Below are 19,319 nucleotides of genomic sequence, written 5' to 3'. Positions count from 1 at the left end.
GCCCCTGACTAATTCCTTTAACACGCATCCTCATTTCAGTCCTCACAGCCAATCCATGAACAAAGACCTATCCTTTACTTCCAGTTCCAGATGTGCAAGCCAACTGGAATAGTCACACGTGATCTCACAAAACCATCTACAGATAAATAGGAGGGACAAGATCAAGTCAGCACTTCCTGGAGCCAGTAACATGCTAGATTAAAGTTTGCTGTTAATTCCAACAGACCCTGTCTGGCCTCCAGTTACTACCTTCAGTTACTGCCTTAGGAAGGCTGCCATGCATCAATACCGCAATCTTTAGCATGAGAACAGAGCGTTCAAGTTACTCCAGCTGAAGCTAAAAATGAGCTGGAATCGAGCTCCTGCACCAGCAACCTAAATTCCTAGTGGGTAGGTACAGGACACACGGCTAAGTGTCAGCACCTGCAACCGAAAGCAAAAGAGAAGGAAATCTGATGTTTCCTTGGAGTCAATGGAGTCCCCATGTTATATAAGATCCAGGCAACAATCCTACCAAACCCAAATTACCATAATGCCAAAACCAACTACCAGCCTACAAGTCATCCATTCTCACCTGATGACCAAACCTCTGACAAAGTAGTGCCTCTGAAATAAGAATACTGAGTCTTTCTGGACAACTAGAACTTTTTATTTCTACTTATCAACTTTAAAAAAGACCCAGCTACAATAACATGTGGTGTGGTGGCAAAGGCCTTTACTAAGCATCTGTGAGGCAGAGACAAGTGGAGTTCTGTGAATTCAAGGCCAGCCTGGTCAACACAACAAATTCCAGGTTAACCAGATTTGTATATAGTAAGATCGCAGTCTTGAAAACAAAACCCAACAACCGAAATATCCCAACGCATTTCATCATATGACACTCTAACTCCGTGAAAGAATCTGAGGAATAAATATGAAGCGCTACAAGAAATGCAGGGCTCTTTCTGAACGGAGTGGAAAGGTGGGAGAAAAATAACAGGTCTGAGTCCTTAACGGTTTGCATGTTTGCCGAACAACCCAGGATTAGCCTTGAACAGGCAACCCCTTGCCTGCACCTCCTGAATTTGGAAATTATAGGCCTGAGCTACTGTGCCTGGCTCTTCTAATTATCCAAATTAAAAGAGTCTCTTTTTCTTCTTTTTATCTGAGGCAAGGTCTCACTGGCTTTGTAGACCAGGTTAACCTTGAACTTAAAGATATCCACCTCCCTCTGCCTCCATCCCTGGAATTAGAGGCAACTAACTACAATTAGCCTAGAACATTTAAAAATGCCTAACAGAGGGCTGGCAAGATGGATGGCTCAACGGGTACACCACCAACCCTAAAGATCTGAGTTCAATTGCCAGGACACACATGGAAGAACAGATTCCTCCAGGTTGTCCTCTAACTTCCAATATCTAAAATAAATATTACATGCAGGTGAAGTAGAATTTTACAAGGCTGAATTGGGCATGCTAAAGCATACCTACAACCCCAGCATCTGGGAAACAGAAGCGTCCAGCAGCTCAAGACACCAGCACCAGCTATGTAACAAGACCTGCTGGGTTAGCATGAGCCTTTGTCTCTGAAACAAAATATAATGAAATAAATAACCGACTTGGAGCTGGCAAAATGGCTGAGACTGATCCCTAGAACTGACATGGTAGGACAAAAGTGCATGCCGCAGCTTGTCCTCTAACTTGAATACACAGTATAACACACACACACACATACACACACACACACACACACACACACACACACACACACACGTCTAATGTTTTTAATTGACAGACTTGACACCCAACACAGAAGTGACATACTCAATTCTTAGTTGAGTGAGAAAACCTCAGGTAGTATTTCAGTTCATTACTGCGATATAAATTTACAGAAGCTAAATGATTTCCCCTCTGTAACCATGGTCTTGGGGGCAGGGGTGTTAATCATCTGTTGGGCTCAATCCCCAGGCAAGAAGAAATAAAAGGGCTGGAAAGATAGGTCATGGGCAAACAGGCCCTGCCTCCATGCCTGAAGCCCTGAATCCAGCACCCAGGGAGGGAAGAAAGAACTGAGTCCAGAAGTCAAGCCAAAAACCCAGGAAAGTCTTGGCTTAGCACTGGATCCACGGGAAAATGCTGCCACAGTCAAGGAAACATACAGTAATAAGGGAACCACAAATCTGTAAACCTAAAGACTCACTGACTGCCTCTCCATACTGCCTAACTTCTAGGGCATAGAGAAGAAACCACTAATACCTTTGACCTCCGAGAAGAAAAAAAAAGACCCCAAGTGCTAGGTTACTAAGCATGAAGCCCTGGAGAAAACCCTGTGTGGTGCACGAACAGACCATTCAGTACCCTATTGTAACCCCAGCTTTTTTGAACTACATCTTTACTTAAAATATAGGAAAAAAAGAACCAGTCATGCTATCTCAACCTACAATCCCAGCATTAGAGAGACAGGCAGGAGGAGCAGAGTTCAAAGTCAGCCTACATGAGATATGTAGGAGGGAGGAAAAGTTTGGTAGACAAATCTGTATCCCATAGTTGGGAGGCTGAGGTTGGGGGGTTCAAGATCAAACAGCCTACAGAGCAACACATTGTCTCTAAACTCAGGAAGAAAATGTTAAGTATGCTACAATGGTCATCTCTGACTTCACCAAGTTCTCTCCTGGCTTTTAAATTCTACCTCCTCAAGGAAACACAGGGAGGAGTCCACGCACAAGGGGCAGACTCCACAGTTCCACTGTCTGGTGCCCACTCAACCAGCATCCAGTCCTCCCCACATTCCTTCAGTTTCTTCCTCCCTCTGGGTTCTCTGGAGGCCATGCATGCTGTGTGCACCTTCTGAGCTAGTTTCTGAGCAGCACTCAACTCGCTTTGTTCACTCAAAATTATGCTGGAAAGCACACATTTTAAAACTCTAAATTAGACATTTCGAGAGGACATAACATCAAATCAATTGCCTTTAGAGTTAATTACCCCTTAGAATTGAATACAGCACCGTTGTGCCATAAAAACCTTCAGAGAGAAGATAGGGAAGACAGGGCCTTCTGGTAGATGACACACACGTGCCCTGAATAGACCTTAAATGCTAGTATGTTCAAAGTGATGGTGCACATCAAGCTCCAGTCTTTGAGTTCATTAGAATGTTATAACCAAAGAAAGCTAAAGACACAATTTTATTTAGGTACCTGGCTAAGAAAAGACTGTGTTAAAAGAAAAGCCAAGAGAAAGCTATTAAGTGCTAGTAGGGTGTGGTAGTGCCACTCAGGAGGCAAAGGCAGGACTACTAAGCGATCCTGACCAGATGAGATTAGATAGATAGATAGATAGATAGATAGATAGATAGATAGATAGATAGATACAGTGAGACCCTTTCCAAAGTATACATATGCACACCAAAGAACTCTAGAACATCTAGAAAGCAAAGTCCCGTACATCTTTGAAGGAAGCCACAACCAGAGTAGCACACTTCCAACAGCAGCAATGCAGAAGAGCAGAAACTAAGACTGGCCTCAGCTATGCTCACTTCAAAGGATACCGGAGCTACAGAATGAGATCCTGTCTCGACACACACACATTCCAGACTCTGAAGTATCATGCCTGGCATACACACAGGTTGAACATCCTTGATTAGAAAAACCAAAAATCCGAAAAGATTTTTACCAACCAGACCCAAATACAGTGTACCCCGACCTCGGGTGACAAAACAGGATAAAATATCACTTTATGCTGTGCACAGGAGACAAAGATGACCTTCACGTTCACACTCAGATTCCATGGCCAAGATCCCATGATGCACATGCAAAACTCTGAGTGAAAATAAAAAGTACAAAACATTTCTGAGTCCTGGGCACTTCGGATAAGCAGCAGCCAGCACACGCAATGGGATGAAGCTGATTAGGTGACAAAATTCCTAACTGGACTTACAGTCCCCTTAACACTGCAGCTACTATTCCAGGTCAAAGGACAAACCTACCACACCTCTGATCTGTCACTTAGGAGGCAGTGGTAGGTGAATGTCCTGCCAACCAGATCTCTGAGTTCAAGGCTAGCCTGGTCTTCAGAGCAAATTCCAGGAGAGTCAGAGCTACACAGAGAAACTGTCTGGAGCACGGAACACAAGAATGAAGCAAGTTTTCTCCCTTGCCCACTCCCAGCAGCATAAAAACTGAGATGACAGAACAGGCCCATGTCTACAATACTCCTACACCATGGATTCTAGTCCATCAATGGCACAGGCAGGGATGTCAGTGCTCACTCTAACACAGGCCTTAGAGAAACAGCCCATCTTACATGAAAACCCTATTTGAGTTCATGATACACCAATCAAATACTTCAACACGTCTTCCCCTAAGAGGCACAGCAGCACACAGTGGCACAACTCAGCCTACATCCACAAAGAAAGCAAGAGAGAAAGGCTGCTACACGCATTAAATGCAATGGGGTCAGAGAACATGTCTTGACTGCAAACCATACTTCTCAGGGCGTGGAGCTAAAACTAGACAAAAAAGCCAAGGGAAAGGAAGGGCGGGGCAAAATCAGGTGGTAACGGACAGGGCAACAGGATCTGAGAGGCGCCAGAGAGGAGCATGGGAAAATGGAACAGGTCGAAAAGAGCCCTAAAAGCCAGGCCGAAGCCCATGACCTTAGACAGTTGGTTAGAGGCAATCATTCTGGGTGTTCCAGGAGGGACCTATGATGACAATCAGTTAAACAGTTGACACTGTGAGAACAAATCTGTCCAGAAAAACAGAAACGGTAACACAAAGACCAAACCCAAACTCTCTCGCATCCGTGGACTTCCTGTGGACTCCATGCCAGAAGACACTGGCCTCAGAGCCGCTGCCACTGCCGCTCAGCACCTGAGCCTGTTCCTTAGTTAAATTTAGGGTACCAGCTGCTCATACTGTCACAAGGACTTGTCAAAGCACCCGCACAGTTCTGACACACCGACACTCACCACACAGCACTAGTGCCGCTGAGCACTAAGACCTGAGGAAAGCTGTCTAGACGGCTTTAGACAGAGTGCAGACTCACAACCGATCAGGGCCAGAGGGCACAGAACCGTCTACTGCAACACCCACTGCAAGTCCTGCTCAACTCAGCTTCAAGAATTCCTTTTCATTTTAAAAACTTGAAAATTGTTTTCAGTGGGACACACAGATAGAGACAGTAAGTGAGGCATGGGACCACCCCTGTACCCCACCCCACCCACCTACCACCTACCCATCTGCCCATATGACCACGCCAACCAAGAAAATGGATGGGCCCAGGGATTGTTGACAGTACAGTCTAATTCTTCATGAGCAAGCCTCAAGCACAACTTTGAGAATAAATAAATTATGCTGTTCATTTCAAGAATGTTGCCCAGGAACTCAGGAAACAGACTTGCCAAGGGCTTTTCATGGCATTATGTCCCAGTGGAAAGGAGGAACAAGATGTAAAAAGTAACACAAAGAAGTTTGACACTCTGGCGACACATGGCATGTCAGACACTTCTGAAAACTACAGTTCACCAGCTCCATCGTCTCAACTCAATGATACAAGGCGAAAACTTCAGGCATCACCTGTGAGGGACAGAGACTGAGTAGTCACCAAAAGCACCCTTGCTCAGGCCACTACACTACAATGCAACACGCAGTTAGAAGGCTTTTAAACATGGTGCCAGAACTTTTAGACTATTCACCCACCAGTGCCATGTCCTGATAGAGGTACCTCAGAGGCCATCCCAATTAGAAACAAGTCTGTCAGGAAGTCAGAAACCCAAGCATGGCAAGGCAACAGGGAAGTGTGTCACAGACAGGCATCCAGAAAGAGCATGGTACAAGGGTCAGAAAGACCTGGATCGAGGCCTCTTCAAAGCCTAATAATAAACACCTTGGAGCACCTTTCCATCCCATCTCAGAGAAAGCCAACCCCAGACTGACCACAGGGGATCAGTCTGAACGCCTGAATGACAAGCAGGGCCTCACACCTTCCTGGGGTTGGCTCAGGCAGAATCCCTGTCCTCTGGCTCTCTGGTAAACAGGCAATAAACTGTACTCTTACTAAGATGCCACAGGCAGTAAGTACTCAGACCTCCTGACCATCCTAAGTCTCCACTGGTGGCAGTTCAGCAGGCAAAGTGAAGCCCAGAAGAAGGTCCGAGGACAAAAATACACGTGTCCCCTGCTCACTGCTTTCCACTTCCCACTTCAGAGATGTACGCTGTAAATATTTCTGAAAATGAGTCAAATTTACATGTACTAGAAGAAAAACAGTCGTAGCCAGAGCCAAGGTTTCTACCATCTCTCTCCCCTGAGTTCCAAAGCATTTCCCTCTGTGTTTAAGTAAGTAACAAATTGTTTCAACCCCATCTACAGGTGCTCAGCGACCTGAGAAACGGTGGAGACCACACAGCAGTTACACTTCAGCCCCCGTAGGTGAACTAGCACATTTACTCAACAGGTTCCAGCTTCAAAGGTCCGCGTGTCACACCCTTTTCATCAGAGACCCCATGTTTATAAAGCAGTAGCTATCCTGCCTGCTCACTCGCCGGAAAGCTTACCAGTATTCACAGGAAGCAGTTATTTCTGGGTCTCCTGGCAGACAGGTATTATGATAATCGGTCTTGCAAAGACCTTAATTAGCCGGAGACTATACAAGTATCAAAAGAGGTCCTTGGGTTTATGTAAAAAGTTAAAATGTTTAACCATTCTTCAAAGAAAGTCAATAAAAAAAATATAATCTCAAGGCCGGGCAGCAGCTTAGTGGTAGAGCACTTGCTTAGCTTGAGTGAGGCTCCAGGCTCAGTTCCCAATACTAACAAAAAACAAAATAAACAAACAAAAAAAAAAACCCACTCTATTTACCACCAGAGTCTCCTAAGTCAACAACAGGTACAGATTAGAACTGTGCTTCCAAGAAGGTGAAGTGCAAGAATTTTGAAGTCATTAACAAGTTAATTAAGTTGCTTAGCTTTTTACACATTGTTTCTTCCCTCACAGGATTAGCGTTTGTCCTAAATTCTGGAGATCCGACTCTTCAAACGAAAGGAGAGACGAAAAGTCACTTGAGTGTTTAATGTTGGTGATTACAGACGTCATGCCACACAGGACAGCAAAACTGGGAGAGAAATATTCCACACTGCAGATGTACTTAGCGGGGAAGGGCACACACGACCTGCCTCACTCCTTTCAGGCAGGCTTTCGACCTACCGCCCCTCCCCCACAGCCAAATGCCAACTGTTTCTAGAACTCTCAGTGATAATTTGGGAAGTTCGCCATTAACTCCCACGATTCAATCCAACTGATACACAGTCTTTCTGTGCAGATAAAGATGCCCTAGTTCCCCAGACTATAAACTTATTAAAGTGGTGAGAACAGACAGTCCCAGGAAGTCAGGATGGCTGAACTGTTCCAATGAGCATTGGTGTTGTTTTAACAAAACCGAACGGGAACCACACAGGGAAACCCAAAACTCATCCAGTACCTTCAGTGGGCCATCGAAATACTGCAAAGCATTCTACCCAAGTTAAAATCAGTAAGATGGGGCCTTGCGGTATTACTCCAAAAAAGGAGCTTACTTTACACTGTTGGGGGAGCTTTCAATCTCAAGATTCAAACTAAAAATAACCCAGCATTTCACCCATTGTACTTTAGCAACATGTTTAGACCGGCATAAGGTCCTTTCGTGGGAAAACAAGAAAGCCAACAGTAAACTTCACTAATTAACTGTAAATGGCATAAGTAGGAAAACCCTTCGGCCTGGGGCCAGTGAAGTCCAAGGTTTTAAGAAAACTCCAGACTCAGAAAAGAAATGTAATGTTTAGCCACGTTCCAACACTTGTGTGTGATCACCAAATTATTTTCAGTGTTGGGTAACCTAACAAAGAGAGCGTTTCTTAAAAGCCACCCAACCCAAATGTTACACAGAACAAACCATTTTCACAACCTAAATTTAATCCAAATTGGGAACTTCCAAAATTACCGAACACTCTTAACACATGCATGATTCTCCTCGAGCTGCCTTTCAACATGGAATTACACTTAAATGAAAGTCTGCCCCTGTTCCAAAAAAAAAAAAAAAAAAAAAGACGTCGGTTGCAAAGAGGAAGTCACCCAGCAAACACTCACAACGTGGCCTCTATAGTGTCAGAAGATAATGTGACTTGTGTGCCACCCCGAAACTTACCAGGAAGCTGGCAATAAGTTTGCCAACTGTATACACTTCTGACCCAACTTTAGCGAGGCTGTGGCCAGGGCCTCCTTGTGGAGAGGCCACAGGCACAAGGTGCCTACACGCGCGTCCTGAGCGAGCGAGCGAGGCTGGGCCGCGCCCCTCCCCCACCCGCGCCCCAACAGCCGCCCGCGGTCCCCTCCGCCGCCCGGGGTCTCCGCGCCCCACGGCCCGAGGGGTGCGCGACCAGGAGACTGCAGCCCGCGCGCCCGAGCGCGGACGGGCACCCATCCCGAGCCCGGCCCGCTCCCCCCCAACCCCCGCCATGCGAGCATTGGGAGGCTGCGGCCCCGCACCCATCCGGCGCCCCCACGCCCGCTCGCCCGCAGCCCAGCGCCTCCCGCAGCCCGGCCACCCCGACCCGGGGGGCAGCACGTGAGCGCAGCCGCCCCTCCCCCGCACCCAGGCCAAGTTCGCGGCGCCCGCCGCCCCGGGCCGCGCTCACCTGCTTGGCGACTCTGTCCCCTCCAGGACACGCGGCGCTCCCCTCCTGGCCGCCGTCGGCACCCCGAGGCGCCCTGGGGTGCGGGCGCTGACAGGCGGGCGGCGGGTCCGGCGGGGGAGGGGCGCGGGGGCAGGGCGCAGCACCGAGGCAGGAGGGGAGCTGTTACTAAGGGAGAGAGCCAAGCGCGCGAGCGGCCAACGGCTCCGGCTCGGCACCGGGGAGCGCGGGGACCAGCCAGGCACAAATGAGCTCCGGGCCCGCGGCGGCGGCGGCCGCGCAGCAAAACAAACCCGAGCGGCCTGCGCCCGGCGCGCTGGGAGGGAGGAGGGAGCGAGGAGGGGGAGGGGATAGGAGGGGGGAGGGGAGGAGAACCCGAGGAGGGGGAGGGGAGAGACACAAGGGGAGGGGCGCGCCCGGAGGGGGAGGGGAGGAAGTGAGGAGGACCCGGGAGGGGGATGGGAGCCTGGTGCAGGAAGAGCTGGAGCGATGCGCGGGGGAGGGGAGCCTGGAGGAGGAGTGGGGGAAGGGACCGTGGAGGGGGAAGGGAGCCCAGAGCCGGAGAGGCGAGGGGGGGAAGGGAGCCGGAGCCTTGGAGGGGGAGGGGAACCGCGACAGGGAGGGGGGCCTGGGAGGGGAGAGGGAGGAGGAGGAGCACGGGGTGGGGGAGGGGCACGCCGGAGAGGCGGGGCCGCGGCGGAGGCAGCGCGGCGGTGGGGGTGGCGGCTGTTCCACACTCGGCTTCCTCACTGGCTGGCTCTCCCTCCACCCAGCCTCCCTCGCTCGCTCGCGGCGCTGGGGGTTGGGCTCGCCGCGCTGGGGGCTGGGCTCGCCGCGCATTGGTTCCAGAGCCATCAGCCCGGGCTGTCCCGCGGCCTGGGTGGTGCTCGGGTCCCTTCGCCCGGAGCAAATTCTGAGAGCCGCGGCAGTTCGATCCCGGGAGGCGGCGGGCAGATGCGGGATCTCGGCGCGGGCTCCGGCATGGACTCCGCGTGCAAGGCGCCGCACCCTCGGATGCACCGAAACACGCCTGCTCGGAAGCGTACCTGGAAAGGTGCTTTGTCTGCCGGGAGCAAGTTCTAGGACGGGACCCGGAGCACCGCGCAGGCGGCGAGAGGGGTTCGATGAAAACGCAAAGCTGTAATTGAAGTTGGTGCGCCCAAGTCGGCTGGTTCTATCGGGAAGGTTTGACCGAAGAGTTCTCATTGCGCGAAAATAAAGCCATAGACAGAATGGATGTGCACTGAGTGTGTACCGCGCTGTGGTATCCACGGGAGTTTATATCCTCTACTTTGTGCATGCGTGTGGCACGTGAAGGCGGTTTTCTAAAGTACAATTTGGCTGCCCAGTAATGTCAAAATGTGACTGCGGGAATGCAGAGGGTTTTAAAAATACTGCGGCGACCTTCTTGAGTCTTTCAGAAACCTGGGGAGTAAGAGGCAGCCTTCCTTTTAATTCTAACATATATCTTGAAACTCTGTTTTTCTGTTACTATCTTTAAAAATACTTTGCAACCTTCTTTGGTTTTGGTGAAAGCTTCTAGTTTCAAGTTGTCAAAACATTTGGAAACATGTGTATCCCTGACAAGCACTGGTCTTCCTTTCTTTCCTTTGCTTCAAACACAAATTTTCAAACAAAGTATCATTTGAAGTAACTTTCACAGCTATAGACCATGCTGCCTAACTCCATGACTAGACTAGGATTTTTTCAGCCAAGGTCAATGACTCTTCCCCTGATGGGGCCCTCCCGGGAGACAGCGCACAGTTGCCTGTTACGACAGACCTACCCGAAAGCGAGTGGAAAGGCCACCAAAGAAAGTCTTACGGAGTTGGAAGCGCCCTTTCAACCAGAAAAGTTCAAAGCCTGAGCCTGGGTGTCCCTGGAACTATGGTCACATGTGAAAGAGGGAATGCTAGATTAAACAGTGTCACCTGATGGGAATGTAGATTACGCTGGGTTTCCAAAACACTGCTGGACGGTTAGGGAAACAGCACAGAGGAAGCCAAAGCTGAAAGGCCTGGCTCACTCCTTCTGCTGTCCAGAGAATTTAGTAGCTTCCCGTTTGTGTAAGAACTGGCCACTGCTATGTTGTCTGCTCAACATATACCTCACACTACAATGCAGGTTCTTTGTCGGAAGCGCCCACAGCTTTAGGGTGGTGGGATGAGTAGGGGAAGCTAAGATTCCCTGCTCTTGACCTAGACAGCAGCTACAAGAAAATCAAAGCACACTTTTGATTGGATAAAGATGTTCACCAGTCTTTACAGCCAGCTCCAAGCAGGAGATACCTAATCTCCCATGAGACGTCTCTTCCAAAGACCACCCTCCTTCCAGTCCGAGCTAGGTTACTTCCTCCAGTTGGGTCTGTGTGCGCCGGATGATGAGGGTGAGAATCTGTTCATTTGTTAGGTGAACTGTCTTAGGACATAAACTGCTTTATTTGAATGTCATGACAGAAGTCACCAAAGTTGGGGGCATGCACCTTAAACTTGCTCCAGTAAAGTGAGTGCCCTTCAAGTTTTGTTTGGTTTTTGTTCTTATGTTTTGTTTGTTGGTTAGAGTTCGTGAGGTTTTGCTTTCTCCGTTTTTTTTTTGTTTGTTTGTTTGGTCTTTTCTGAGAGGATTTTCCTACACAGCTCAACCTGACCTCAAACAAACTCCTGTCTCTTTCTCCCAGCAGCCAGGAGGATCTCTTACCTTTATTAAACAGTAATTGGGCCTTTGAGGTGGCTCAGCAGAGGTTCCTGTGCTAGAGCAAAACTGGAGGCAGAAAGCCAAGAGGCACTGCTTTAATCTCAGCACGTGGGAGGCAGAGGCAGGCAGATGTCTGAGTTGAGGCCAGTCTGGTCTGCAAGGTAGACACGGCCCGCCAAGGCTACATACTCTGCTCCAAAAATGAGGGTAAGAGTCAAATACTGCAGGTTGTCGTCTGACCTCATATTCTTTCACACGCACACACACTTAACACACACACACACACACACACAATCAACAGAGACCTAACATTTAGATGTTCTCCTTCACAAAAAAACAAAACAAAAAAAGCGTAGATGTGGAAAATGCTTGAGCCTCCCTGCTAAGGGAATTAGCTGAGCCTGGAGCTTGGCTACTATAGTATCTGTATTCCAGAACCCATCTGAAAGCTCAGTGTGGCTTCAGGATTTGTTGTTATCGTTGTTGTTGTTTTGCTTTGTTTTGTTTTTCTAATCTTTCATATGGAGTGTGTGTGCGTGATATGATCTCTTTGGGAGATGAAACACTCATCCACTCGGGAACCCCCAACAAGGAACCCACAACAGGCCAAAGTATAGACACCACCAACATCCAATTGGTGACCAACGAGTTTTATTGGGGTTCCTTACAGGTACAGAAATGACTCAAAGATAGCTGTGTCACCAGAGCCCACCCTAGCATGGGTAAGAGCTCACAAAGCTGGGAACCTGGAGCACAAACAGTGGAACCAGAGCAAGCAGCTCGACAGGTTAGAGAGTGTCCTTTCTATGTACCTCAGTTGGTCTAAACTTCCTCCAGGCAGCTGATCTGGGCATTTTCCAGACAGCCGCTCTGGTCTCAGTCTGGTCTTCAGCTTTTCTCCGCTCAAAGTCTTAGCAACTCAGCCTCGCTTCCTAGGAAAGGGACTCTGAGCTTTTACTTACCAGTGAATCTGATCAGTTTTAGGAAGTTCTTAAAGATAGTTTTGTTTACTTCACTGCTTGAGCTTACAAAGTGTGTGTGTGTGTGTGTGTCTGTGTGTGTGTGTGTGTCCCTTGAAGCTAGAGTTATAGTCAGTTGTAAGCCACCCAGCATGAGTGCTAGGAAGCAAACCTGGGTTTTCTACAAGAGCAGCAAGCACTCTTCACCCCTGAACTATTTCTTTAGCATCAGCATCTTAGAGATTCAGATGAATGGGCTGTAGCACAATAGCGGAATGAAATGTTTGTCACCTCAACCAAGAGCCACTCCAATATTCCCAATATATACATTCAAAGGCTACACTGAAATTCGAGCAATAATTAGACCTGGACAAATGGGGGAAAAAAATCTTACTAATTTTCAATAGTTTAAATATAAATGTTATGTTTCTAAAAAGGACAGATTGTTTATTAACTAAAGTTCTATAGGAAATGGGTCACATTAAGAAACATCTCTAGTAATCCAGTTGTTAAAATGATCGCCTTGCTCCTAGGACGCATCCTCAGCACAGCTTAAGTGAGGCTGGTACTGCACACTTGTAATCCAAGAACTCAGGAATTAGAAACAGGAGGAACAGAAGTTCACATCATCCTCTCCTATGTAAGGAATTCAAAAAACAGTCTGGGCTATATCAGAGAGAGATGAAGAGAGAGACAGAGAGAAAGAAATAAGTTTTTTCATACACACACTGTCTCTCTAGCTAAGCAAATTGTGACTTTGATAGTTCTTTACCCAAGGAACATTATAGAGCAAGATTTTAACCACTATGATGCTTTAAAATGTTTCTATTATGTAGTCCATATAATTAAAATACTCAAAATAATAGTATGTAAATGCTTGGTACCAGAAATACTATCCCAGTGCTTTAATTCACGTTTTGATTTACCTGAGCTCTCAGTGGCTCATACTTGCTGAGCATCTGTAGGCATCCTTCCGGTGCAGACAGGTTTCTGTTTCCTTCTGACTCGTGCAGCTCTTCTGTGGTTCTTGGGCTCGCTGGCTATGCTGTCAAAACTAATGAACAGCTTGACTACAGCTCAGCACCTGAGCTGCTCTCTGTGCCTGTGCAGAATGTACCCCTTGTGACCTTTCCTCATCAGCATGACTTTGTTACAGTGCTCCTTGACCTGTGATCAGATTCCATAGCTGTTGCTCCTGATGTGGTCACTCAAACCTGCCAGGCTACATGAGGAAAACCCTGCTACCTCATCTCCCTTCTTCTAGCCAATAAGAGACAGCCACTCTAACCCTCTGGTGGGGGGTGGGAGGAGCAATCTCCCTAATCGCCCTTTCTTTTTTATTCTGGCTAGAGCCCACAAAATGGCTATGTGCCAGTTGGCCATAGCTGTCTTTGCCCAAACCAGAGGCATCCACCTATCTTTCTGCAGTAAATAAATCTCCCTTGTGCTGAGAATCTATTATGTGGGTATGTTCTGTGCTGACTCTGAGTCCCCTTCAATAAGAACAATGGAATTGAGACATATCATTAAAAATAATAAAATTAGATTAAAAATGATTTTTTAATGGTACTCAAGGAGACTAAGGCAAGAGAATTGGCACAATTTCAAAGTGAGCTTGTTAGATAGACGTGCCACGGCAGCCTGATCTACTTAGTCAAGATCCTGTAGCAAGAAGGGCCACCTTTAAATTTAGCACTCGGAAGGCAGAGGCAGGTGAATCTCTTGAGATGAAGCCAGCCTTATGTGCATACAGATCAAGTTCCAGGACAGCAACATAGACAACCCTGTCTTGAAAAACCAAGAAAAAAAAGGGGGGGGGCTTAAAAAAAATGGCTTATCAGTTAAGAACCATGCCAAGCAGCTCACAACCACCTATAACTTCAGCTCCAGGAGAGTCAGGGTTCCGTCCTGGTTTGCATAGGCAATTGGACATATCCACATAGAGACACACACATATATGAGTATGATTTCTTAAATAATAAAAATATTGAAAGAAAAATCACACTTATACGAAACTATTTATATCTCTCAGAATATTGAAATAGCAGGTTGTACCCTGTTGGTGATTCAGTCAAGAACAGAAAGCCAACAGTATTTAGCAAATTGTCTTACCAACCACCTACCTTTATTGACAGCCTTGTACCACTCTGGCAGTATGAAAAGCCTCATACTGTGTTGACAATTTTGCTGTTCATTCAAGAAACATTTATCAAATGCTTGGTGTTCGAAGGCATTTGGAAGCTGTTTACAGTGAATTAAACAGCCCCTATGCTTTATGGAGTTTACATTTCACTCTTGTACTAAGGGGGAGAAGGAGGAAAGAATATAAAGAAACTATGAAAAATATATCCAAGCTGAACAATTGAGGTTCTGTTGGCTTTGTCGGTAGAAAGTTTACCTGTCCTTTATGAAGTCAGGGTTTGATCCTCAGCCCTACATAAAGTAGATAAAGGTATATCAGATGCCCAAGGTCATTCTAACTATACATAGAATCTGTGGACATCTTGGGCTATGTGAGACTGTTGGGGAAAAAAATTAACATTTAATTGAGCTGGCTCATAAATTCAGAAGATCAGCCCATCATCATCAAGATGACATGGCAGCATCCAGGTAAGGATGGTTCAGGAAGAGATGAGAGTTCTACATCTGAAGGCTGCTAGGAAAAGAATGGCAATGGACAGAGCTTCGAAACTCACCTCCAACAAGGCTACTCCTCCTAACAGTACCACTTTCCATGGGTCAAGGATATTCAGATCATCACAGTTGCACTGTGGTGTAAGTTCTGTCACAAAAATAATATAAACTGGCTTAGGGAGGTTTGTCCTTTTACTGCTGACACATAAGTTGTCAAAGACCAATCCTTGAGATCTACAGAGATAAATAAGTGCTTCCCTTGCAAGCTTGAAGCCCTAAGTTTGACCCTAGCCACCCACACAAATGTTGAGCATGGGCCAAAAAGATGACTCCTAGTAAACGTGCTTTCTGTTCAGGTTTGATGAGTTCAACCCCCAGAACCCATTGAAAGGAAGGAGAAAATCAGCTACATGAAGATGTCCTCTGACATCCATATGCATGTGTACATGTGCCGCCACACATATCACACACATATACATACACTCATGAGCCCATGCACACTCACAAAGTATGCAAACATGCATACACACGAAAGAGCAACACTGCCCTGCTCTGTAGCACAGCACCTCCATGCTGCGATGGCTTTTCCATTTAAATCCAGCCTCTGATAGATGTTCTCACTAGCATTGCACAAGCCAGGAATTAGGTATTATTTCACTGAAGAATGAAATAATAGTAAGGCTTAAGCAAAATAAGGTAGGGTGTAAGCATGGTATGTTGGTTTAGATATCAAAGTCAAGGAATGAGCAAGGCAATAAAGTCCTGTGATCTCTGTTTATAAGGACTTATCAGAAGGACAGAAATATCTGAGCCTACTTCCCTATCCTAGCCCAAAGTCTTGTTCTTGCCTGAAACCTACTTCCTCTAGTCTAAAATCAGATTCCTGCCTGAGCTGACTTCCTTGTTGAGACCCAATGTCAAACTCTTGCAAAGCAGCCCTAAAAGCTCTCCAAAAGCGTTGAGAGGACATTAAGTACATGGAAACAAGTAAAAGCACAACTGCCATATACTGGAAACAAGAGCAAACAACTGCTTGGTCTGAAGCAAAGAAGGGAAAAAGGGCCTTTCACTTCTCAGACATGGAAAGCCACAAGACAGCCTCGACCAAACACACTGCTTGGCCCTCTTCCTTTACAGAAGAGGGCTCTGGTTCCTACACAGAGGATCAAGTGCAAGAGGGTGCTGAGGACTCACAGGAATGAAATCTCAGAGATGGTGACAGGTACTAGTTAGGAAAATTCGATAGTATACAGACAGCGCCTTACTTTGTACCCAGAATGACCCACAACAGAGTGTTTAGAGACTGGCCTTGAGGTTTATGCTCCTCCTTTAGTGCAGCCCCCAAGTACTAACAGTACAGGTGTAAATCCCTGGATCTGGCTCATTGGTGTACCTGACAAGATAAAAAATGCAATCCAAAGATGATCACTAGGTTTAGACCAAGAATATAGAAGAATAAAGTTGCCATTTACAGAGGTGGGGAATCAGTGGTCAATTTTAAAACACAAGTGTGTAGGGTTGGGTGTTGTTGTTGTTTATAGTTTGGTGAATATCAGATGTCTCTAGGAAAATGCTGGGCCCAGCAGACAGATTTGTACAGCTAGTGTTCAAAGGTGGCTGGAACTGGAGACATGACTTTAAGACTCACTAAGAAGTTTGGCAATCTGGATTCAGTGTCAGGAACAGATAATAGATTCCCAAAAGTTGTCCTCTGACCTCTACATGAGTGCTATGGCATAGTCACACATGTTCACACACATCTACACACATACACACACACACATACACACACACACACACACACACACACAAGATGAATGTAATTTAAATAAAATGATGGGTGTAGACATAGATAACTAAACAGTCAAAGTCACAAAAAGTGATGAGTTATCTGACAGCTCCAAGTTTCTTGTGTTCTGTGTGCTTTGTTCTTTTTTCTTTTTTGCTGTTTTTGTTTTGTTTCATTTTGTTTTTAGACAGGTTTTCATGTAGCCCTGGTTGACCTGACTCACTATATAGTTGAGGATGACCTTGAACTCTGGAAACTCTTGACTCAATTCTGTAGTACTGAGATTTTGCAGATGCACCTCCAAGCCTGGTTTAAATGTTTTTTTTTTTTTTTTTTTTTTTTTTTTTTTTTTTGTTTGTTTGCTTGTTTGTTCATTTGAGACAGGATCAGGTAGCCTTGAACTCACAGAGATTAAAAAAAAAAAAAACAGTCTCTGTCCCACCTGTGCTGGCCTTAAAAGTCTACTATGGCACCATGCCTAGCTTTTTTTTTTTTAATTATGAGTGTCCTGTTCAACATATGTAATCACAGGTCAGTATATAGTGTCCCTGTATACATGAGGATCCTGTCTGAAGCCAGGACAGTGTTGGTTGCTCTCACTTGTAACATTGTCACACATGGTGCAAGCCCTTTCATGACACTGTATAAAAGACAATGTCTTCCCTAGACAGGATAACATAAAGGCCAAACATTCCTCACAGTGTTGGAGGCTAGGAGGCTTGAGTTCAAGGTATCAACATGGTCAGGTTCTGGTGACCCCTCTCCCTGTTTCCTCACAGCAGATAAAGGAAACAAGGTCTTTCTGTCTTTTTTTTGGGCCCTGGGCCCACAGTTGGAAGCACAGCATAATGAGTCAAAGAGTGGATCTCAGGTCATGCTGCAGGCAAGCCAAGAAAGTGAACTTAGGGCTTCTGCAGCACAGTCTCCATTTCCGTGGAGCGAGATTATGCAGGTATAGGCAAGAAAGGGCAAAGGATTCCTGTGGGGGGGGGGGACAAAAACCTTTGATGTTTGAGCTATGGATTTGACTCCGTTGGTAGAGCAACTACTTGGCATACAGGAAGCAAAGCCGGAGGTTCCACCATTAAATCCCAAAGACATGGTGCTGGAAGCAGGAGGTTCCGATGGTCAAGCCTGTCCTGGACTACAAGTAAATTGTGAGGCCCATATGGGCCTCAGTTTTGTTTTTCTTCTATTCTAATAGTTTGCTGACAAGAGGAAAAAGCGAAGAGAACAGAGCTGTTCAAAGGGAAGGAACACATCAGTGGAATGTGTATCACGCAGTTCCTACGCAAGCATGGGGAAAATATGCATGAGCTCCAGATAGAACCTCATCAGTCTGGTGGCTATCCTCTGCTTAGGGTCTTAATTGTATTCGAGTATGTACTGATGAGAAGGACAACATGAGTGGCCATCCTCTCCTGCCACCACATGGCGTCATGGTTACAGAGTATGCCAGACTACAGTCATCTTACTAGTCACACATTTGAAAACCTAAACTGTTCTTTTAACCTTTGAAATTCAATTACAGAGCCTAGCATGGTGACATTCCCCTATAATGACTCTGGAGGCTAAGGCCACAAGTTCAGGTCTGCATAAGCTAATAGTGAAATGCTGTGTCAAAATGACAAGCAAAAGGTAAAGTTTAAGACTTCATCCCTTTTAAAGGCATGTTATAACTTGGTAAATTACATTCTTGTGTATTAAGCTGCATGTGTACACTTAAGAGTCCAATCTCTATTTTAAAAATGCACAAGTTGCAGTAGTAATGGTACACACCTTTAACCCCAGCTTTGGAAAAGCGGAGGCAAGTGGATCTTCAAGGCCAGCCTGGTCTACAGAGTGAGTTCCAGGACAGCCAGAGCTACACAGAGAACCATGTCTTAAAACAACAACAACAACAACACATACACACACACAAATCAGAAAAATAAAACAATTTTTTAAATTTTCTAAAATGTGATGCAAGCCCTTGTGAACATTACAAAAACAAAATGTTTACAGATTCAGTAAAACTCATATCTTCTTAACCTGAAACCACAAATCTAAATCAACTCTAGCTCTAACTTACATGTTTTACATTGACTGTATGAGACAACTTGATATTCTTTTTTTTTTTAATTGCATTCATTTATTGTGTGCACACATCCCAGTCCACATTTGGTAATAGTCTTCTACCATGTGGGTCCCAGGGATCCAATTAAAGTCAGCAAGTACTCTTAACTTCAGAGTCATCTCAATGGCCCTGTTAGATATTCTAAAGTGTTAAGTTATATTGAAATTTAAAAGGGTTACCCAAACACAGTTTTGTAATACCAACTTGCAGGAGGTTGGGGAATTCAAGGACATTGTTGGCTACATAATGAACTGCAGGCCAGTCTACAGGACTTGACACACTACACCCCCCACAAAGTAAATAATACTTAAAAATCCTACAAAGTTAAAATACCAAAATACAAATATACAAACATACTTTCAGATGAGTAAAAATAACAGTACTAAGGTTTTATTTCACATATTGTTTTCTTCAGCTTTGAGTTGTCCTGAATCTAAAATAAAATTATTCCTTAAATAAACACTTCTTGGCGTCCAAGAGATAG

General features: G+C 45.9%; 1 protein-coding gene across 3 annotated transcripts in view; it reads right to left on the bottom strand.

Annotated features, from left to right (window-relative positions):
* The window catches only part of TBL1XR1 (TBL1X/Y related 1), a 116,677-nt gene extending 107,906 nt beyond the window's left edge, over positions 1-8,771 (bottom strand). Inside the window, exon 1 of one of the 3 annotated variants that reach the window (XM_080929160.1) lies at positions 8,647-8,771. The gene's annotated coding sequence lies outside the window, so the exon portion shown is untranslated. Of the gene's footprint in view, positions 1-8,156; positions 8,295-8,646 lie in introns of those variants that run through there. The other 2 variants (XM_080929162.1, XM_080929161.1) reach the window with 2 other exon arrangements.
* Positions 8,772-19,319: the final 10,548 nt, after the last annotated feature.

Source organism: Micromys minutus (genome assembly GCF_963924665.1).
Source record: "Micromys minutus genome assembly, chromosome: 15".
NCBI lineage: Eukaryota > Metazoa > Chordata > Mammalia > Rodentia > Muridae > Micromys > Micromys minutus.
The sequence above is the reverse complement of the archived record's forward strand: the minus strand, read 5'-3'. Positions and strand labels throughout refer to the sequence as shown.